This window comes from Amblyraja radiata, chromosome 19 (genome assembly GCF_010909765.2).
Source record: "Amblyraja radiata isolate CabotCenter1 chromosome 19, sAmbRad1.1.pri, whole genome shotgun sequence".
Lineage (NCBI taxonomy): Eukaryota > Metazoa > Chordata > Chondrichthyes > Rajiformes > Rajidae > Amblyraja > Amblyraja radiata.
This window is the reverse complement of record NC_045974.1, coordinates 6,697,530-6,721,790: the sequence shown is the minus strand read 5'-3', so window position 1 is coordinate 6,721,790 and position 24,261 is coordinate 6,697,530. Positions and strand designations below refer to the sequence as shown.

Below are 24,261 nucleotides of genomic sequence, written 5' to 3'. Positions count from 1 at the left end.
GGGATAGGATTAACTTACATTTGGAAGAGAATGGGATAATTATGGACATCAGCATGGCTTTGTCCATGGCAGGTCATGCTTTACTAACTTGATTGTGCTTTTTGAGGCGATGATTCATGAGGGTAGGACAGTGGATGATGTCTGTATGGTTTCCAATAAGGCATTTGATAAATGTCCCTCAGGGTAGGCCAATGCAGAAGATTAAGATGCATCAGATCCATGGTGACCTCTTAGTTGGATTCAGAACTGGCTTACCCATTGAAGATGGAAAGTGGTGGTGGAAGGAGGACTATGACCGGTTCTGTTCCATAGGGTTCTGTGCTGGGATTTTGGTTGTAATTGTGATATATATATATAAATAATTAGGGTGTAAATGTAGACGGTAAGTTTATTGAAGACACCAAAATTGGTGGACCTGCACAGGGTGAGGAAGGCTGCAAAAGAATACTTTCAGTGTGCAATAGATTTGTCCCCAAGATCCCTCTGTATACCCATGCAGTTAATGGTCATCATTAACTGTATAACTTCCCCATACATTCTATATTCCAAAGTGAAACATCTTACTCTTGCTCAGATTAAACTCCATCTGCCAATTTCTATGTCCATATTTGTAAATAATCTTTATCCTGTTGTATCCTGCATTATGAGCTGCATTTGGAGTTTTGGTCACCTCATTACAGGAAGAATGTGGAAGCTTTGGAGAGCAGAAGAGATTTACCAGAATGCTGCCCAGATTAGAGGGTATTCGCAGTAAGAAGAGGTTGTACAAATTTGGATTGTTTTCCCTGGGGCATTGAAGGTTGAGGGAGGACCTGACAGAAGTATATAAAATTATGAGAGCCATAGATAGGACAGACAATCAGAACCTTTTCCCCCAGGATGGAAATGTCAAAGACTAGAAAGCATAGCTTTAAGGTTAGATGGAGTAAAGTTAAAGGTGTTTTAAAGGCAAGTTTCCTTACACAGAGAATGATGACTGCTTGGATGCCAGGATGGTAGTGGAAGCAGGTATGATAGTGGTTTTTAAGAAGCTTACAGATAAGCACGTGGCTATGTCGGGAATGGAGAGATGTGGATCATGTGCCGGGAGAGGAGATTAGTTTAACTTGGCATCATGCTCAACACAGACATTGTGGGCTGAAAGACCTGTTCCTGTGCTGTACCATTCCATGTTCTATGAAAACAAAGTCGTGCATTGAAAAACTAGTCAATTGTTTGCCAAAATCAGCTGTGAATAGCTAATAGCTACATGCTTTAAACTACTATAAATAAAACGTAAGCTAAGTTGCACTGCATTGGCCAAAAGTATTATTTAAAACAGTTATTGATCAGATATATCAATTTATTTATACAACATTTATTTTAAAGTGACTCACTGAAGCTGATAAATACAGAGGCTTCATGTCTTTAATATTGAGTTGAAATACATCTCTGCTCTAGACACCCTTCAAGAAGTCTGAATATTAAGGGACAGTGGATGTGATAATTTTCGAATCAGACCAGTGGTAATGAGATGGAAATAGGTATTATCAGTCTACAGGTGGAAACTGAGACTATAGTTTGACGATGTTACCAAGAGGCAGCAAGTAATTGAGAGTATTGGGGATCCTTGAGGAATGGTGGGTGTAGCCATGCAGGAACAGTAAGAAAACACACTGTAGGTAACATGATTATAACTCGATATAAGCTTGGAACAGTCAAGTGTGATCTTATCCAGCTCGACCACAGTGGGGAGGCACTGGAGGAGGATTGAATGGCAAACTATCTCAAAGGCTGCACACTGTTCCAGTCAGAAATAGATTGAAAGCATCCCTTTGTTACAATCATTTAGAATGTCATTGTTAACTCTAAAGAAAGTTTCTGGCACTGTCATCAGGATGAAAATCTATCTGCATGGATTCAAAGATTTTCAAGAAAGATTAGTCATGGCTATGCCATGGTTAAAAGCCTTGGAGAGAAAAGGAATTTGGAGGTGGAGTCATAGTTTTGAAAGTGTTTTTTTTTGTGTCGAGCAATTATAGCAGCTCACTAAAGAATTGTTAGCAGTGGATCCTTCCGATCATCACAGAACAGGTTCAGACATTTTCCCCCCACTTGTGCTGACAGCACAAGTCATATAGAGGCTTGCATGTAAAACATTACTGGGAAAGCAATTCAAGTAAGCCTCATTGCATGCCTCCTAAAGTGACAAATTTATTTTCTTTCTTTCTTTCCCATTTGAATCCGAGGACCTAAACTTACAGATTGAATTTATTGAATGGCTTGATTTGAAAAAGAATTTCAATTATCAAATGTTGGATACAAAAATTAACAATTGGAGCTAAGAATTAGAATACAAGGTAATTCCTCAGCTAAATGTCCCTCAAATTTAAAACTGTTCTCAAAATGGATGTTTCATTGTAGTTTCGAAAGATCTGTTTTCTATGCCTAAAGGTTTAAAAGAAACTGGTTGGATTAATCCAACCCAGATAAAAACAAACTTTTGTTAGTCAATCACTGACCAGCCTGATAATCTCCATGGTGAAATTTGCAGCTGGAGAGTGTAAAAGGCAGACACATGACAATCGAATTTCAAGGTCACAGTATCCAATTTTAATCTGCTCATACTCTGAAATTTTAAAATAAAAATTGTATTCCACCATCTATATTTTATTTAAACATTCAAAACATTGTTATGAACTTAGTGCTCAAAATAGTAGTGTGCAGTGTGTCAGGGTGAATGGGTTTACTTAAATTGATAAGAGTGAACAGGTTCATTCAGACAAACATGTGGGGGCTGGTAGAGGACAGGCCAAAAGTCTGCAATGATACTGTACGGCAAAGAACTGCAACATGGGAACGGTGCTTTCAGTTCACTGAGGGCAAACTTCAACTTGGGAGTTTACCATGTACAATTTATTAATAGTTGACTGGATTAATATGACACTTTCTGAACCGGCTTCAAATATATAGTGACAAAACAACCAACTCTTCAGATGAATATGAAATATAGCTTCTAAACTGGACTGATCAATATTTTCAAAAATTTTGTTCTTTTAAATCTAATTTTGAGCATATGTGCTACTCAGTTATTCAGTCAAAAGGATTAAGATTAGAAGGAACTATGTGGATGGTGCACTAGGATAAATATTGTTGCTTATAATTGGAAGTACCGGCGTTCAGACATTGAAAATGCAAGAAGTCCTGGAGTTCCCGCATATGTGGAAGTCTAAAGGGCCTGTCCCACGAGCATGCGACTGCATGCGGCAAGCGCGACCTAACACGGTCGCTTGAGCCATACGGCCTCGCAGGACCGGTCCCACTTCGATCGCCGGAGCCGTATGGAGTTGTGCGGCGCTGGTCCCGACTTCGCGCGGGGCTCCGAAAAACTGACACAGTCCAAAAATTCCGCGCGGCAACAGCCTGCCACATGGAATTACATGGTGCATAAGATTAGGGCTGCAGATTAGAAAGGACGCAACATTTCTCAAATTTATTTTAATGCTCATTATTTTTCTCTTTCTCGTCCCTTTCATCTGTCAAGATTGTCAGGGGCATGCAGGAGGGAGGCCTATGCATCATGCCGCTTGAGGCCTAGTCACCCTGCCACTTCCCTTGGTGTAAAGGGCAAATCAGATCATTGCTCTGCATCTCGCCAAGGTGAGTGAAGAGAAGCGTGGACCAAACTCCAACAGGGATATCCTATAAGCTTTGGCCTATAAAGGTTGCAATGCCCAATTGGATAGTAAAGAAACAATAGGGCATATAAGGGTGGCAATGCATTAGGGATTGGATGGTAAAGAAAAAAAGCAATAATTGGTACCATATGGGGTCGGAGGAAAAAGTAAACTTTGGTAATTATTACAGTACTATCTGCTTACATATATTATCTTTACTGCACATATTTATAAACACGGTGACTTACCAATGTGACCCCTCTAGCTTCCTTGCTAACTGGAAAAATACTGTTATCAAATGATTTAAGAGATCTCATTAATTGATCAGTTCACCATAGAGCATCTTTTTTTTTTGTTTTATCAAACTCAGATTTCACACAAAATAAAACTGGCTATCCCACCTTTCACCATGACAGTTTAACTAGAAAGGGTAGGAAGATGGCAAGGCAAACTATCCATAAAGTCGCCCTTCAACAGCACAAGATTGTTTACCATCTCAGACTCCTCCATCATGATAATTGCATGAAATATACACAAGAAGGAGATATAAAATAAAAGGCAGGATTTTAAGGGTAACACGAGGAAAAACTTTGGAATCCAAATGCACTATCTACAGATAAGGTGGAGGCAGGTTTCATTACCAGATGGTTCATGGAGCAGGGAGATGTTGACCTAAAATGAAGGACAAAAGAAACAAGGGAGATGGCAGGAAACACAGTTTTAAGACGGGAAAGGTTGCGTTACAGATAAAGATGATGGGGAAAAAAGTAATTCAGGATTTTCAAAAGAGAATTTGATATGCAGTTGAAGGAAATTAATTTGCAGTGCTGTGTGGAAACAACAAATTGGGAATATAGGACTGCGCTATATATTAGCAATATGGATTTAATGGGCCACATGACTTTCTTCCGTTATTTAATGTTACAATGACTCAATGGATTAGGCACACAATTTATAGTCCTTTAAACTTTTCAATCCATTCACATGATAGCCTGTTTCCATGCGGTATCACCTTAGAGCTATATGGTATGGAAAGTTATACAGCAGAGAAACAAACTCTCCATCCCAACTTGTCCGTGCCGATTAGCTGTCTACCCAAATTAGTCCCACTTGCCTGCGTTTGGCCCATAGTCCTCTAAACTTTTTCTATTCACGTACATCCTTCCTGTTGCTGGGCAACCAAAACTGCACACAAATCCCTGTGCTGTCTCACCAACTTGTACAGCTGTAACATGACTTTCAAATTCCTGTACTCAATGACACGACCGACGAAGACAAATGGCCTTCTTCACCATCCTATCTACCTGTGATGTCATTTTCAGGAAACTCTGTATCTCTCTATAGATCAGGCCCTCTTGTCCTGGCAACATCCCGTAAATCTTCTCTGTACTCTTTCCATCTTAATGGCATCTTTCCTATAGCAGGGTGAGCAAAATTGAAAATTATACTCCCAGCATGGCCTCACCAGACTTGTACAACTGTAACATAACATCCCAACTTCCATACACAATTTTCTGACTGATGAAGGCCAGCATGCCAAAAGCTTTCTTCTCCGCCCTACCTACCTGCGATGCCATTTTAGGGAAAGCGCCCCCTTAATTTCCCTCGAGTGTATTGCAACATCGGCATCAACAAATTTGCTTGATCCCAACTGGCTATATGACTTATGCCCCCCTTTTCCTTGATAATCCAGAGCTTCCTAACCCTGCCAGCCTTGCCCCTCCAAGGAACATATTATCCTTGAACTCATCCTAACTCACTTTTAAAAGCCTCCCAATTGCCAGATGCCCCATTGCTTGCAAACAACTTCCCCCAACCAACTGCTCCAAGTTTCAGTCTAATACCTTCAAAATCTGGGTGCCGTTTCGGGTCAAGACCATTCTTCAGTCATCTACCTCTTGTTTGAGAAAACTTTGCTGGACACACTTAACAAATTCCACCTACCCAGGCCCTTTTTACTATGGCAACCCAGTCAAGGGGAGGGAAGTTGAAATCACCTGCTACCACAACCCTATTATTCTTACAACTATTTGCGATCTCCCTACATTCTTGCTCCTCTAATTCCCGTAGACTATTGGGGAGGTGGGGTTAGTGTAATCTCATCAATTTCACAGGGATGAGGATAGGTGATTGTGAGTGGGATATTTGTTATACTGATTGTATTGGGAAGGGTGATTATAGGGTGATGGGTTGTATATATGACTAAGATACTGTATAGTATATGAGGGTTTTTTCTTTTCTTTTTCTTTTCTTTTTCTTTTTTTCTCTTTTTTGTATGGTTTTGTAAATATTTGATTAGTGTATAAATGTAAATAATTTGGTGTACATATAGCTACTGGTGTACATATGGTGTACATATAGCTGCTATATTTGTATAAGATAATTATAAGGGGTGGGAATTAATAAGCTGTGGCTTCTTCCTGCTCCTGACACATACGATTTCATTTATTTATAGATATTGTTTATGACTTTATAAATATTCTTGTTTTGTTTTTTGTATGCTGTTTCACACTTGCTTTTTATTCTTTTATTCTGTTCGAAATAAAGAATTAAATAAATAAATAGATAGATAGATAGATAAATAAATAAATAAATGGATAAATAAAGCCTTCTACAAAATCCTCCTCATGAACTTAAACTCTGAAAGTAAGAGAAATGCCCTTCGGATTGTTGAATCAACTAACCATTTTTGTGTGAAAAAAAAACTTTCATTCAAAGTCTCAATATCATACATTATTATAGATAATATAAATATAAACAACAGAAAGGCATAAAATAAAGGGGAAGGGAATTAAATGGAACACAATAACTGTAAATTCCTTTAAATCCAGGGACACTTCTGCCTACAGTGCGGCCAGGTCGAACCTGAACAAAAGCATAAAAAAGGACAAAGACACCCACAGGCAAAGGTTGGAAGACCACTTCAATACCGCGGACACCAGAAGCATGTGGCAGGGTGTCAGGGACATCACTGACTACAAGAGCAGCCCCGCCTGCCCCACGGTGATATCACACTGGCCAACGAACTAAACATCTTCTTTGCCCGCTTCGAAACTGGCAACACCACCAGGAGTGGAATAACCCCGGCCATGGCGGAGGGACAGGCCTTAACACTGAGCACTCAGGAGGTACAGTGCGCCCTGCGTAGAATCAATCCACGCAAGGCTGCAGCCCCGGATGGAGTCCAAGGAAGGGTACTAAAGGACTGTGCTGTACAGCTGGCGGAGGTATTCACGAGAATCTTCAATCTGTCTCTATCTCTGGCAATGGTCCCCAAGTGCCTGAAAACAGCCACCATAGTGCCGGTGCCGAAAAAGTCTAAAGTCACCAACCTGAACGACTACCACCCGGTTGCCCTAACTCCAATCCCAATGAAGTGCTTCGAAAGGCTGGTCCTCTCCCACATCAAATCCAGCATCCCTGCCTCACTGGACTCTCATCAATTTGCATACAGGGCAAATAGATCAACAGAGGATGCCATCTCTCTGGCTCTTCACACTGTCCTGACTCACCTGGACAGACAGGGCACGTACGTGAGGATGCTCTTCATTGACTATAGCTCTGCATTCAATCTGGTCATCCCTACCAAGCTCACCACCAAACTCCACCAGCTAGGCCTCAGTTCGCCGATATGCGATTGGATCCTGAACTTTCTGACGGAGCGACCGCAGGCAGTGAGACTGGGCCCGCACCTGTCCTCCACTATCACCCTGAGCACCAGCACACCACAGGGCTGTGTACTAAGCCCCATGCTCTACTCCCTCTTCACTCACGACTGTGTTCCTGCATTCGACACCAACACCATCGTGAAGTTTGCAGACGACAGAACAGTGATTGGACTGATCACCAACGGTGATGAAACAAAATACAGAGCGGAGGTGCAGAACCTGGCGGACTGGTGCACACGTAACAACTTGTCACTAAACACCTCCAAGACCAAGGAGCTGATTATTGACTTCAGGAGGTCCCATAATGGAAAATACGCCCCAATCTTCATCTACGGGGAAAGTGTGGAGAGAGTGTCCAGCTTTAAGTTTCTGGGCACTCACATTTCTGAGGACCTCACATGGTCCACCAACACCGCTGCGCTGGTCAAGAAGGCACAGCAACGACTGTTCTTCCTGAGGACATTAAAAAAGACTGGTCTGCCCCAACAGCTGCTGACAACGTTCTACCGCTGCACCACAGAGAGCATATTAACGTATGGCATCTCTGTGTGGTATCTCAGCTGCACGGAGGCGAAGAGGAGAGCTCTTCAGCGCGTCGTCCACAGAGCGCAGAGGATCATTGGGACACAGCTACCAGCCTTGGAGGGCATCTACCACACACGGTGCCTCAGGAAGGCCATCAGCATCCATAAAGACTCTTCACACCCTTGTAACGGACTGTTCGAACTACTTCCCTCCGGCAGATGTTACAAGGCCTTCTACGCCCGAACCTCCAGACTCAGAAACAGCTTTATTCCCAGAGCTATAGCGGCTCTGAACTGACCCTGCTGAGTGCCCCCCATCCCCCCTGGACTGTCTCCCTTGGATGGTCACGTCACACAGCTATTTATTTATTTTACTCTTCTTTTACATCGGTTGGAAGCTGCATACTAAATCTCGTTGCACTGACGTGCAATGACAATAAAAGATATTATTATTATATTATTATTATATTATTTATGCTGAAATCTTGAATAGCTTTTTAAAGAAGTTTTGTATTTCCAAGCAATCTTGTATCAAATCTCCAGACCTAAAATAAATTCTGCCTGTGTTAGTGACTGGAAAGTATGTTACATCTGAAAAATCCTTAACACATCCATTTTTTTCATCCAGCACACAGCTATTCAATACTGTATCCTGAATCTAGCATACAGGTAAGCATTGAAAAAGTGAATGTGACTTGATTCCCTGCATTTGTCTTGTATGCTTGCACTATTCGTTAGTTATGAAGATATTATTCTACAACAAATGGATGTCATTAAGTATAACATTCATTCTAATCATTGCAAAATTGAGTTTCCAACGCTGTTCCCTGTAATTCAACATATTCACCACTTGAAACTTATAATGACAATGGTGTCCATTCTGCCCACTCGGATGATATCAGCCCCATGGGAACAAACCATTGCCCAATGTCCTTTCCTTGTATCACTGTAAACTATTCCCTCTTGCATATGTCGATCATTCCCCAACTTTCTTTTAACATAAATCTACATGAAAGGGGAATTTATATGACCCAGTTAATCTACCGGCACAACATTGAATTGTGGAAGAAAATTAGAGCATGCGGTGGCAACTTATTCTGTCACAAAGGGACATGTAAACTATGCACAGACAGCACTTGATGGCAAGACTTAATCCAAATCTGGGAACTGGAAGACAGCAGCACTAACTCTGCCCATCCAGTCACCTTGTACTTGCTGAAATGCAAATCCTTCTACAGTCTCAACATTCCCCACATCTATATCCACAAGACCTGTAACTCTCCAAGATTCCATTGCTCCTCCAAAATCTTGACAAGTTTACTTGTTCTACCAGTGATGAATTTGCAACCCTGCAATTCACATCAAAAAGCTCTCAGCCACTAACGCTCTTTTATCCTTTAATGCATTCCATCAAACCTACCACTGGACAGATTTTTGGTTGTCTGTCCCAAATATCTTTGTCAGTTAGAATCAATCATCTGCTTGATTACACACACATGAGGTGACTTGGTATTTTTTTGCTACATAAATGAATGATCTTGCTGTGATAATGCATCAGGCTCCTTAATTTACTAAAAATGGAATAAAATCACACTTTCAGTTATTCAATGGATTCAGAAAATTTTAACTAAACATTGGGGTCGTATTCCCTTTTAATTTCTAACTCACTAACCTTGATTATTACATTTATAAATATGCTATATATTTTGCATATATTCAATCATCAATGCATTCCATTGTTTTTTTTCTTGGTTGTCTTCCTGGAGGGCACACAAAACCTCCTGGAAATAGTGAACAGGTGTAGAAAGAATGAGTTCAAAGAAATTATAATTAATGGAAAAAAAGTTTTAAAAAACTACTGGGATTGAAAGGGAAAAATCCTCAGGACCTGATACCCTGCATGCTAGGGTTTTGAAGGTGGTGGCAATCGAGATGCACGTGTTGCAATCATCCAGAATTTCATGATTTCTCAAATGGTTCCCACAGACTGGAAAGTAAAAAAGAGAGCGGAAGCAGAGATAGATATAGAAAAATAGGTGCAGGAGTAGGCCATTTGGCCCTTCGAGCCAGCTGATCATCCTAAATCAGTACCTCGTTCCTGCTTTATCCCCCATATCCCTTGATTCCTTCAGTCCTAAAAGCTAAATCGAACTCTCTCTTGAAAATATCCAGTGAATTGGCCTCCACTGCCTTCTGCGTTAGAGAATTCCACAGATTCACAACTCAGGGCAAAAATCAAAAAGGGCCACTTTACAACATAATTGTATAAGGGGTAAGTGTGTTGTAAAAACAAGCCTGAAGGCTTTGTGTCTCAATGCAAGGAGCATTCGTAATAAGGTGGATGAGTTGAATGTGCAGATAGCTATTAATGACTATGATATAGTTGGGATCACGGAGACATGGCTCCAGGGTGACCAAGGCTGGGAGCTGAACATCCAGGGATATTCAATATTCAGGAGGGATAGAGAGAAAGGAAAAGGAGGTGGGGTAGCGTTGCTGATTAGAGAGGAGATTAACGCAGTGGAAAGGAAGGACATTAGTTTGGAGGATGTGGAATCGATATGGGTAGAGCTGCGAAACACTAAGGGGCAGAAAACGCTGGTGGGTGTTGTGTACAGGCCACCTAACAGTAGTAGTGAAGTTGGAGATGGTATCAAACAGGAAATTAGAAATGCGTGCGACAAAGGCAAAACCGTTATAATGGGTGACTTCAATCTACATATAGATTGGGTGAATCAAATTGGCAGGGGTGCTGAGGAAGAGGATTTTTTGGAATGTATGCGGGATAGTTATCTAAATCAACATGTAGAGGAACCAACGAGAGAGCAGGCTATTTTAGACTGGGTATTGAGTAATGAGGAAGGGTTAGTTAGCAGTCTTGTTGTACGTGCCCCCTTGGGCAAGAGTGGCCATAATATGGTTGAGTTCTTCATTAGGATGGAGAGTGACATTGTTAATTCAGAAACAATGGTTCTGAACTTAAAGAAAGGTAACTTTGAGGGTATGAGACGTGAATTGGCCAAGATTGACTGGCAATTAATTCTAAAAGGGTTGACGGTGGATATGCAATGGAAGACATTTAAAGACTGCATGGATGAACTACAAAAATTGTTCATCCCAGTTTGGCAAAAGAATAAATCAGGGAAGGTAGTGCATCCGTGGATAACAAGGGAAATCAGGGATAGTATCAAAGCGAAGGATGATGCGTACAAATTAGCCAGAAAAAGCAGCATACCGGAGGACTGGGAGAAATTCAGAGACCAGCAGAGGAGGACAAAGGGCTTAATTAGGAAAGGAAAAATAGATTATGAAAGAAAACTGGCAGGGAACATAAAAACTGACTGCAAAAGTTTTTATAGATATGTGAAAAGAAAGAGATTAGTTAAAACAAATGTAGGTCCCTTGCAGTCAGAAACAGGTGTTGATCATGGGGAACAAGGATATGGCGGACCAATTGAATAACTACTTTGGTTCCGTCTTCACTAAGGAAGACATAAATAATCTGCCGGAAATAGCAGAGGACCGCGGGTCAAAGGAGTTGGAGGAATTGAGTGAAATCCAGGTTAGCCGTGAAGTGGTGTTGGGTAAATTGAATGGATTAAAGGCCGATAAATCCCCAGGGCCAGATAGGCTGCATCCCAGAGTACTTAAGGAAGTAGCTCCAGGAATAGTGGATGCATTAGTAATAATCTTTCAAAACTCTTTAGATTCTGGAGTAGTTCCTGAGGATTGGCGGGTAGCAAACGTAACCCCACTTTTTAAGAAGGGAGGGAGAGAGAAAACGGGGAATTACAGACCAGTTAGTCTAACATCGGTAGTGGGGAAACTGCTAGAGTCAGTTATTAAAGATGGGATAGCAGCACATTTGGAAAGTGGTGAAATCATTGGACAAAGTCAGCATGGATTTACAAAAGGTAAATCATGTCTGACGAATCTTATAGAATTTTTCGAGGATGTAACTAGTAGCGTGGATAGGGGAGAACCAGTGGATGTGGTGTATCTGGACTTCCAGAAGGCTTTCGACAAGGTCCCACAAAAGAGATTAGTATACAAACTTAAAGCACACGGCATTGGGGGTTCAGTATTGATGTGGATAGAGAACTGGCTGGCAAACAGGAAGCAAAGAGTAGGAGTAAACGGGTCCTTTTCACAATGGCAGGCAGTGACTAGTGGGGTACCGCAAGGCTCAGTGCTGGGACCCCAGCTATTTACAATATATATTAATGATCTGGATGAGGGAATTGAAGGCAATATCTCCAAGTTTGCGGATGACACTAAGCTGGGGGGCAGTGTTAGCTGTGAGGAGGATGCTAGGAGACTGCAAGGTGACTTGGATAGGCTGGGTGAGTGGGCAAATGTTTGGCAGATGCAGTATAATGTGGATAAATGTGAGGTTATCCATTTTGGTGGCAAAAACAGGAAAGCAGACTATTATCTAAATGGTGGCCGACTAGGAAAAGGGGAGATGCAGCGAGACCTGGGTGTCATGGTACACCAGTCATTGAAAGTGGGCATGCAGGTGCAGCAGGCAGTGAAGAAAGCAAATGGTATGTTAGCTTTCATAGCAAAAGGATTTGAGTATAGGAGCAGGGAGGTTCTACTGCAGTTGTACAGGGTCTTGGTGAGACCACACCTGGAGTATTGCGTACAGTTTTGGTCTCAAAATCTGAGGAAGGACATTATTGCCATAGAGGGAGTGCAGAGAAGGTTCACCAGACTGATTCCTGGGATGTCAGGACTGTCTTATGAAGAAAGACTGGATAGACTTGGTTTATACTCTCTAGAATTTAGGAGATTGAGAGGGGATCTTATAGAAACTTACAAAATTCTTAAGGGGTTGGACAGGCTAGATGCAGGAAGATTGCTCCCGATGTTGGGGAAGTCCAGGACAAGGGGTCACAGCTTAAGGATAAGGGGGAAATCCTTTAAAACCGAGATGAGAAGAAATTTTTTCACACAGAGAGTGGTGAATCTCTGGAACTCTCTGCCACAGAGGGTAGTCGAGGCCAGTTCATTGGCTATATTTAAGAGGGAGTTAGATGTGGCCCTTGTGGCTAAGGGGATCAGAGGGTATGGAGAGAAGGCAGGTACGGGATACTGAGTTGGATGATCAGCCATGATCATATTGAATGGCAGTGCAGGCTCGAAGGGCCGAATGGCCTACTCCTGCACCTAATTTCTATGTTTCTATGTTTCTCTGGGTGAAGAAGTTTTTCCTCATCTCAGTCCTAAATGGCCTACCCCTTATTCTTAAACTGTGACCCCTGGTTCTGGACTTCCCCCAACATCGGGAATATTTTTCCTGCATTTAGCCTGTCCAATTCTTTAACAATTTTGTATGTTTCTATAAGATTCCCTCTCGTCCTTCTAAATTCTAGTGAATACCAGCCCATTCATCATATGTCAGTTAACCTGTTATCAACAATAAGAAAGATGTGAGAAGGAAACAGAAAATGGTCATATTTAGCAGGCTCAACATGGACTTATGAAATGTAAATTATTTTTGACAAATTTATTAGTCGTTTGAAGCGACAAACCAGTTAGCACCCTTGCCAAATTCCTCTTTGGCAATATCATTAATTTATACCCTGGTTAAAGGATATGGTTAAGCATTTCCAAAATGCACCTCCTCTTCTCTGAACAACTTAATTCTTTTTTTTTGTTTGTCATTGTGGACTCAATGTAATTGAGTTAAATTTCTGCACAAATCAGTCTGTAGCATGTCAAAGCTCTAAGTTTTTTTTCTGTCTATATAAATAATTCAAAACACTAATCCAAACTATTTGAAATGATCCGATAGCTTTCCACAATATGAATCCCAAGGGACAGAGATAGAAACATAGAAAATAGGTGGAGTAGGCCATTCGGCCCTTCGAGCCTGCACCGCCATTCAATATGATCATGGCTGATCATCCAACTCAGTATCCTGTACCTGCCTTCTCTCCATACCCCCTGATCCCTTTAGCCACAAGGGCCACATCTAACTCCCTCTTAAATATAGCCAATGAACTGGTCTCAACTACCTTCTGCGGCAGAGAATTCCAGAGATTCACCACTCTCTGTGTGAAAAAAGTTTTCCTCATCTCGGTCCTAAAAGATTTCCCCCTTATCCTTAAACTGTGACCCCTTGTTCTGGACTTCCCCAACATCGGGAACAATCTTCCTGCATCTAGCCTGTCCAACCCCTTAAGAATTTTGTAAGTTTCTATAAGATCCCCCCTCAATCTTCTAAATTCTAGCGAGTACAAACCGAGTCTATCCAGTCTTTCTTCATATGAAAGTCCTGACATCCCAGGAATCAGTCTGGTGAACCTTCTCTGTACTCCCTCTGTGGCAAGAATGTCTTTCCTCAGATTAGGAGACCAAAACTGTACGCAATACTCCAGGTGTGGTCTCACCAAGACCCTGTACAACTGCAGTAGAACCTCCCTGCTCCTATACTCAAATGCTTTTGCTATGAATGCTAACATACCATTCACTGCCTGCTGCACCTGCATGCCTACTTTTAATGACTGGTGTACCATGACACCCAGGTCTCGTTGCATCTCCCCCTTTCCTAATCAGCCACCATTCAGATAATAATCTACTTTCCTGTTTTTGCCACCAAAGTGGATAACCTCACATTTATCCACATTATACTGCATCTGCCATGCATTTGCCCACTCACCCAGCCTATCCAAGTCACCTTGCAGCCTCCTAGCATCCTCCTCACAGCTAACACTGCCCCCCAGCTTCGTGTCATCCGCAAACTTGGAGATGTTGCATTCAATTCCCTCGTCCAAATCATTAATATATATCGTAAATAGCTGGGGTCCCAGAACTGAGCCTTGCAGTACCCCACTAGTCACTGCCTGCCATTGTGAAAAGGACCTGTGTGTTGAGCCCCTTCCTCTTCTCCCTCTACACTCTCGACTGCAAACCCACCCACGAGGCCAACACCATATTTAAGTTTGCAGATGACACCATCGTGGTAGGCAGGATCACGAGTAACAACGAGGCCGCCTACAGGACAGAGGTAGAGAACCTGGTGAGCTGGAGCCGTGAGAACAACCTGATCCTCAACGCAAAAAAAACAAAGGAGATGATCCTGGACTTCAGGAGGAGACCGAAGACCTTCGTCCATCAGCCCATCACCATTAATGGCGAGACAGTGGAGGCTGTGCAGAACATCAGGTACCTCGGGGTCAACATCAGCCACGACCTGACCTGGACCGTCAACACCACGGCGACGGCCAAGAAAGGACTTCAAAGGCTTCACTTCCTGAGGTGCTTGAAGAGGGCACGTCTCCCACAACAGCTGCTGGTGAGCTTCTACAGGTCAGCCATTGAGTCAGTTCTTACATACTGCATCACAGTATGGTACTCTGGCTGTACCGCAGAGAACAGGAAAGCTCTCCAACGCGTCATCAAGACTGCTGAGAGGATCACTGGCACCCAGCTCCCCAGTCTGGAGGACATCTACCGGACCCGCTGCATCCGGAGGGTCAAGGGCATCCTTAGAGACAGCACACACCCTGGACACTGTCTCTTCACCCTTCTGCCCTCAGGAAGACGATACAGGATACTGAGCGCCCGCACGACAAGACTGAAAAACAGCTTCTACCATAGAGCTGTGACACTACTGAACTCTATCCCCCTCCCACATTGATCCCCCCCCTCTCTCTCACACACCCGCCAATACTCCTGTATGTTTATGGTTATAGTTATAGTTAAATTTTTTAATAGTTCTTTTTTTTTAAATTGTATTTTTATACTTATATTCCTGTGCAGCTGGAGGACTGCTCCAACAGAATTTCGTTGTCTTAAATGTACAATGACAATAAAGATTATTATTATTACTCCTACTCTTTGCTTCCTGTCTGCCAACCAGTTCTCTATCCACATCAATACTGAACCCCCAATACCGTGTGCTTTAAGTTTGTGTACTAATCTCTTATGTGGGACCTTATCGAAGCCTTCTGAAAGTCCAGATATACCACATCCACTGGTTCTCCCTTATCCACTCTACTAGTTACATCCTCGAAAAATTCTATAAGATTCGTCAGACATGATTTACCTTTCATAAATCCATGCTGACTTTGTCCAATGATTTCACCACTTTCCAAATGTGCTGCTATCCCATCTTTAATAACTGATTCTAGCAGTTTCCCCACTACCGACGTTAGACTAACTGGTCTGTAATTCCCCGTTTTCTCTCTCCCTCCCTTTTTAAAAAGTGGTGTTACATTAGCTACCCTCCAATCCTCAGGAACTACTCCAGAATCTAAAGAGTTTTGAAAAATTATCACTAATGCATCCACTATTTCTGGGGCTACTTCCTTAAGTACTCTGGGATGCAGCCTATCTGGCCCTGGGGATTTATCGGCTTTTAATCCATTCAATTTACCTAACACCACTTCCCGGCTAACCTGGATTTCACTCAGTTCCTCCATCTCATTTGACCCCCGGTCCCCTGCTATTTCCGGCAGATTTTTTATGTCTTCCTTAGTGAAGACAGAACCAAAGTAGTTATTCAATTGGTCTGCCATGTCCTTGTTCCCCATGATCAATTCACCCGTTTCTGACTGCAAGGGACCTACATTCGTTTTAACTAATCTTTTTCTCTTCACATATCTATAAAAGCTTTTGCAGTCAGTTTTTATGTTCCCTGCCAGTTTTCTTTCATAATCTATTTTCCCTTTCCTAATTAAGCCCTTTGTCCTCCTCTGCTGGTCTCTGAATTTCTCCCAGTCCTCTGGTAGGCTGCTTTTTCTGGCTAATTTGTACGCTTCATCTTTTGTTTTGATACTATCCCTGATTTCCCTTGTTATCCACGGATGCACTACCTTCCCTGATTTATTTTTTTGCCAAACTGAGATGAACAATTGTTGTAGTTCATCCATGCAGTCTTTAAATGCCTTCCATTGCATATCCACCGTCAACCCATTAAGAATCAATCGCCAGTCTATCTTGGCCAATTCACGTCTCATACCCTCAAAGTTACCTTTCTTTAAGTTCAGGACCCTTGTTTCTGAATTAACGATGTCACTCTCCATCCTAATGAAGAACTCAACCATATTATGGTCACTCTTGCCCAAGGGGCCACACACAACAAGACTGCTAACTAACCCTTCCTCATTACTCAATACCCAGTCTAGAATAGCCTGCTCTCTCATTGGTTCCTCTACATGTTGGTTTAGAAAACTATCCCGCATACATTCCAAGAAATCCTCTTCCTCAGCACCCTTGCCAATTTGATTCACCCAATCTATATGTAGATTGAAGTCACCCATTATAACTGTTTTACCTTTGTTGCACGCATTTCTAATTTCCTGTTTGATGCCATCCCCAACTCCACTACTACTGTTAGGTGGCCTGTACACAACTCCCACTAGCGTTTTCTGCCCCTTAGTGTTTCGCAGCTCTACCCATATCGATTCCACATCCTCAAAGCTAATGTCCTTCCTTTCTATTGCGTTAATCTGCTCTCTAACCAGCAACGCTACCCCACCTCCTTTCCCTTTCTGTCTATCCCTCCTGAATATTGAATATCCCTGGATGTTCAGCTCCCAGCCTTGGTCACCCTGGAGCCATGTCTCCGTGATCCCAACTATATCATAGTCATTAATAGCTATCTGCACATTCAACTCATCCACCTTATTACGAATGCTCCTTGCATTGAGACACAAAGCCTTCAGGCTTGTTTTTACAACACTCTTACCCCTTATACTATTATGCTGAAAAGTGTCCCTTTTTGATTTTTGCCCTGGATTTGCCGGCCTGCCACTTTTACTTTTCACCTTGCTACCTATTGCTTCTACCCTCATTTTACACCCCTCTGTCTCTACGCTCACACATTTAAGAAACCCTTTCCCTTTAGCTCCATCCTCCACTATCCCATTCGACACCCCACCCCCCCTTATTCAGTTTAAAACCACCCGTGTAACAGTGGCAAACCTGCCTGCCAGAATGCTGGTCCCACACCTGTTAAGATGCAATCCGTCCCTTTTGTACAGTTCCCCCTTACCCCAAAACAGATCCCAGTGATCTAAGAATCTAAATCCCTGCCCCGTGCACCAGTTCCTCAGCCACATGTTCAGGTCCCGTATCTCCCTGTTCCTGCTCTCGCCAGCACGAGGAACTGGAAGCAAACCGGAGATAACAACCCTGGAGGTCCTGCTTTTCAGCATTTTTCCGAGCTCTCTAAAGTCACGCTGCAGAATATTCATCCCCTTCTTTCCGACATCGTTTGTGCCGACATGCACTACCACTTCCGGATGTTCACCTTCGCCCTTGAGGATTTTCTGCACTCTGTCCGTGACATCCTGGATCCTGGCACCAGGAAGGCAGCACACCATCCTCGCATCCCGTCTGTTGCCGCAGAAACCCCTGTCCATACCTCTCACAATGGAGTCTCCCACTACAATGGTGTTGCCTGCCTTAGGCCTTTTTGGTTTTGGCTCAACAGCCCTATTCGCATCGCAAGCCAGTCCGCCGCTCAGTGTAAACACGTCTTCTGTCCCGACAGCTTCTAAGTGGGTGAACCTGTTCACAAGAGGTACAACACCCGGGGACATTGGCATTCCATGCTTCCCTCCCTTTCTCACTGTCTCCCACCTTCTCTCTTCCAGTACCTTAGGTGTAACAATCTTACTGTAGGACTTGTCGAGGAACGACTCCGTTTCTCGGACGAACCGGAGGTCATCCACTTGCTTCTCCAGTTCCCCAACACGGTCCTTCAGGAGCTCTACCTGGATGCACTTCTCGCATTTGTAGCAGCCAGAGGCACCAGCGGTGTCCTTGACCTCCCACATACTGCAAGCATCGCACTGAATCAGCTTGCCTGACATCTCCTTTCGTCTCTACCTCTCAAGCGTATTGCGTGGTCTCCTCTCCTCTCCTCCACCATATACTACATGTTATATGTAGTATATGGTGTTCTTAACAATTTTTTTTAAAAAGGCAAGTGTTTATGTAGCACCTTTCATCCCCCCAGGCCACTTTATAGTTAACCAAGAAATAATTTGAAATGTAATGTAGGCAATGTCGTAGCCACTTTCTACTGAGCAAGTTGTCAAAACAAGAATATGATAACAATCACTTAACTTACCATTTGTGAAGTTGAGCAAGATTTAAATATTTGCTGTGATCCAGGGGATACTGCTGCAAATCTTCAAATCAGCAAATCAGTGCCACAGGATCTAAGAAGGTAGAGAAAGTTTAATGTGAAAATGTCACCTGAAAGATTGTAATGAAACAATCCTTCAATACAGCTCTAGAAATAGACCTTTGTGGCCAAATCTTCTGAACAGGCCTTGAACCCACAATATTTTCACTCAGAAGTAAGAGCACAACCAAATAAGGTATTCTTAGATAAATGACTTAAAGTATAATAGTTTATTTAGGTTTAGGCACATTAGGTACACGTGTACCAACGTACAGTGAACAGCTTGTTTTGCATGCTATTCAAACACATCTGATATACCATACATCAGTGGTTCTTAACCTTTTTGGCACTAGTATGCGCATACGTGAACAAAATACTCTATGTGGTATGTACCTTTGTTAGGTATATGTTATTTGTGTCCCCTTCATGACCCCCGGCAAAGTCCCAAACGACCCCCAGGTTAAGAACCACTGCCATACATAAACACAATCCAGTCAAACGCAAGTATAATAGAGTTGGAAGGGGAAGATACAGACCACAAATAGAGCAATGGGGAAAACAGAGTACAAATGTGATATATTTAGGTTAAAAAGATGCTCTTTTGCAGGGAAGGGACATCAAAATATTGTGTACAATTAATTAATTTTTAATTGTTTTAAAATTGTTTTAATTTAAACCTTACATTTTTGTCCCTTAATTTTGGTTTTGCAAGAGCATTGAAAACATAATTTATTTCTAACTTTCAATTGGTGTATTTCTGGTTAGATTTAATCCTAATGATTTTTTAATTTATGCGTCTGTTTGGAAATTCCTTGACATTTTTTTTAAACAAGGACCAAGAAAGCAAAAGCTTGCTCAATGTAATTACTGTATCTGTTCCAAAACAATAACTTTCCTTTTGATAAATATTTGGGAAGGATGACTAAATAGCAAAGTCCCTGTACTAAAAATATTAACCCTGAAAGCTATCAACTCTGCTAGAAATCAAAATAGATTAAAGTAAAAGTAAATATTGGTAAAAAAATTATTTTATGCTATTACTTTTTGGTCACTTGTCCTTTCTAAAGCTGTGAAAGTAATGGACAAATACAAGTGGATCACCATTGGCTGCGCAGCTAACATTAGTATGGAAGAGCGGGCATTGGTAGGTTCAGACACTGGTAGGTCCAACCACTGCTAGGTGTGTGTGGGTAGGACATGGGTAGGTCCGAGCCCAGATGGGTGTGGGCACAACCTAATATGGACACAGGTAAGTCCAGGCAAGTGTAGGTCAGGACATAGGTAGGATGAAGCACAGGTAGAACCGGGCACTGGTAGGAATAAGCATTGGTAGGTCCTGACACTGTTAGGACCCAGCATGGGTAGGAATGGGCATGGGTAGGAACAGGCACTGGCAGGCTTAGGCATGGGTAGAAACGGGCACTGGTAGGACCTACCAGCATGGATAGGAATGGGCACAGATAAGTTTAGGCACAGGTAGGTCCAGGCATGGGTAGGACCAGGACCAGGTAGGAATGAGCATGGGCAGGACCGGCCTTGGGTAAACCCGGACATATGTAGGGTAGATCCAGTACCAGATATAAGTAAGATTCAAGATTCAAGCGAGTTTATTGTCATGTGTCCCAGATAGGACAATGAAATTATTGCTTTGCTTCAGCACAACAGAATATAGTAGGCATGAATACAGAACAGATCAGTGTGTCCATATACCATTATATAAATATATATACACATGGATAAACAGATAAAGTGCAAATAAACAGATAATGGGCTATTAATATTCAGAGTTTTGTTTGAGTTGAGTTTAATAACCTAATGGCTGTGGGGAAGTAGCTGTTCCTGGACCTGGACGTTGCAGTCTTCAGGCTCCTGTACCTTCTACCTGAAGGTAGCGGGGAGATGAGTGTGTGGCCAGGATGGTGTGGGTCCTTGATGATGCTGCTAGCCTTTTAGAGGCAGCAGATGAAGCTGAATTTTAGTTACAAAAATAAGAAAATATTAAAATTGGCTTCTGGGCTAGCTTACAGCTTATATTTAGTCTCAAATTAGGCTTGCCTCAGGTTGCGGGTGTGTGGGATAATAAATCCTATAACATTGTCTCCCAAGTGAGGAAGTGACAGCGAAAGAAACAGCTAGTCACATCTTTGAAGTAAGATGCCATAAACCAAATGGCCTATGTTTATGAAGGACCAAATGACAGAGAGGAAGCAGCGAAAGAGCTAGGGTGATCTCTGTGAAGATAAAATGTCGTAAACCAAATGACCAATGTTATCTTGTACTATGTAAACAAAAGACCTTTGATGTGATGCATTCTGTGGAAACCTTTTCCTGTACCTCTGACCATGACCAATGTCTGTGAAATGTGCTAAGGGGACAAAAAAACCCTATTTAAGGCAATGTAATTCTGTTGTTCAGGGAAGGTGGCTGAGCACAGTTAAGTGTCTACATTGGTCACTTGACTGGAATTCTCGCTCCCTTCCATCGGCCGATGTTAAGTAAAGTTTTGAACTGGTCTACCAAACAGTTTGTGTGGTGTCTGTTTATTAAGAAGCGAACCTGGTTTAGTAGTTAAGAAAGTAGCTTTTTCATTGGCGTAGTTATGCAGGCCTCGCTGGGACCACATCAACGGCTGACTGTGCAAGAGGTTGCAGAGGTTGCCGGGATTGGAAGGGAGATAACTGAGCTCTATCGGCCCCCTTGTAAGACCGACTCCCTAGAAACTCCCGGGAACATCTGTGATCCTTCATCAGACATTGAATTGGTTCCCTGCCGAGGTTCTTAGAAACAGACAAAGGTAAGACCAGTTGGGCTTTATATGTTTTTTTTAAGCAGGGATTGTGTATGTATTTTTAAGACAGAATTGTGTATGTATTTTTAAGAAGGAATTGTGTATATTTTTAAGAAGGACTTGAGCAGTTTCTCTTTCTCTCTCTCTCTGTCTATCTCTCTTTGTTTTCTTTTTTTCTCTCTCTCTACTAAGGGCTCATCGGCCTCGTTGAGACATCCGTGATTTGTCGGGTTGAGATACGGGGGTTGAGGTTTGCGTCTGGCTTATTGAGACATCCGAAGAGTTGTCGGATTGAGAAATAAGTGGCGTTGTATATTAAAGAGTTAAGAAGTCTGCCAGGTTGAGAAACGGGGGTCTTGGATAGCGGGTCTGCTTCGTTGAGACACTTGGGGCTTATTTTAAGAGTTAAGGAGTCTGCCAGGTTGAGAAACGGGGGTCACGGATAGCGGGTCTGCTTCGTTGAGACACTTGGGGCTTATTTTAAGGGATAAAACGTCTGCCAGGTTAAGAAACGGGGGTCTTGGTTAGCGAGTCGGCTTCGTTGAGACACTTGGGTCGTATATTAAAGAGTTAAAAAGTCAGCCAAATTGAGAAACTGGGGTCTCGAGTAGCGAGTCGGCCTGGTTGATATATTTGGAACGATTCGGAATTAAGAAGTCTGTTTTCTCTCTCTTTCTATCTATCTATGGGGAATGCTCTGGATAACAGTCCAACATATGTGTTATTTGAATCCTAGGTATAATAAGAAATTTAGAATGTTAAGTTACAAGTTGACCAAATGGTTAATGGATGAAGCCTGGCCAGTAGGGGGAACATGGAATGTAGAGACATTTATATGGGAAAGGAAGGCAGGAAAGAAATGGAAGAAAGGAATTAAAACATGGGACGCAGAAGCAGTGAAGAAGCATGAGGAGAGTATAGAGTTTGAAGTTGGATGGATGTTGCATGTCAGAAGTGGATAGAGTTAAGAAACAAGGATAGAACTCGGAAAGGATGGAACGTATTGCAACTAGAATGCCAGTGGGCAGAGGAACAAGAGGAAATAATTAAAAGACAGACAGGAGGTGAGAAACAGGTGATGGTTAGTAAAAATAAACCCAGTACTGGTAAATCCTCTGGAGGAGACTTCATGTCTGGCACGACGACCCTATTTGGTAGTGAAGATGAGGAGTTAGATAATTTTGGGAGATGTCCACATGTCCACCTATGCCCTACCAGTAGCAATGGCATCTTTACCTGGGACAGTTCCGTCAGTAACATCCCTATACCTTGAAGTTCTGACCTTACAAAGCTCCCCAGGATTGGGAGCACGGGAATGCCTTTCTGTGCGTAATTTGTTTAACGCATTGATGCTACCAGAACAGCTGGTCATTGTTAAATGTGCTGCACACACTGGTGCTGGGGTCCCTATAGCAAAGGACACTGAATTTGCTGATAGTGTATCCAAACAGGCAGCCTGTACATCCAAATGCGTAGTGACAGCACGTAAACAGATGCTAGCAAATAGAACGGTCCTGCCAAACATGAAGGAGGTATGTACATTACAGAGGGACGCCTCTCATATATAATAATAACTATGGAAACAAGAGGGCTGTGCCATTGATTCAGCACACCCCACTTGGACAAGTTGGTGTATTCGATACATTTTTACCCGTCTTACTCATGCTGGTAAGGAGGGAATGATAGGATAACAAAGGAAACGTGGTGGCAGGCCTCTGAATGTAAAATTTGCCAACAAAATAATCCAGGCAAATCAATTAAGATACCCTCAGGGGTGACGCCAATGTCATCACGATCATTTGAATGCATACAGATTGATTTTATTGAAATGCCAAGGGCCCAGTGTTATAAATATTGCTTAGTGATTTTAGATTTATTTAGCAGGTGGAGTGAAGCTCTACTAACCACTAATAATACTGCTGAAACTATGGTAACATTGTTGTTAAGAGAAGTTATTCCCAGGTTTGGCCTACCTAATGTCATAAGCTCAGACAATGGTCCTCATTTTAACCACTATTAATAAGGAAAAATGTGAACATTTTAATATCCAACAGCAATTTCACTGTATATACCACCCACAGGCATCTGGGATGGTGGAAAGAGTCAATGGGGATTGCAAAACAAAATTACCCCGGAGGTAAATCCTTTTTCTGACAGGCAACTATGTTATAAAAAATTTGGGGATGAAGGGAAATTTGATGGAGAAATGAGGAAAGAGCTAGGGAGACTGAAAAATCAAGGGGAGTCTGACTAATCATGATCTGGATCAATGTCCAATTAGGGTTAGGTAACCAGAATTTTGGTAAACAGAAGTCTTGTCAGAAAAAGGGAAAGTAAATTACAAAGAGATGTCTTTGAAGATGAAATATTATATACTGCTGGTAAAACAATGTTTTTGTATATATACTGCTGGTAAAACAATGTTTTTGTATATATACTGCTTGTAAAACAATGTTTTTTATGTGGAATGTGTGAAATT

General features: G+C 42.2%; 1 protein-coding gene across 4 annotated transcripts in view; it reads right to left on the bottom strand.

Moving 5' to 3' along the window:
* The window catches only part of ppara (peroxisome proliferator activated receptor alpha), a 57,016-nt gene that overhangs the window by 28,449 nt on the left and 4,306 nt on the right, over positions 1-24,261 (bottom strand). For 3 of the 4 annotated variants that reach the window (XM_033037554.1, XM_033037555.1, XM_033037557.1), the window contains exon 2: positions 18,938-19,028. The gene's annotated coding sequence lies outside the window, so the exon portion shown is untranslated. Of the gene's footprint in view, positions 1-4,960; positions 5,013-18,937; positions 19,029-24,261 lie in introns of those variants that run through there. The other variant, XM_033037556.1, reaches the window with a different exon arrangement.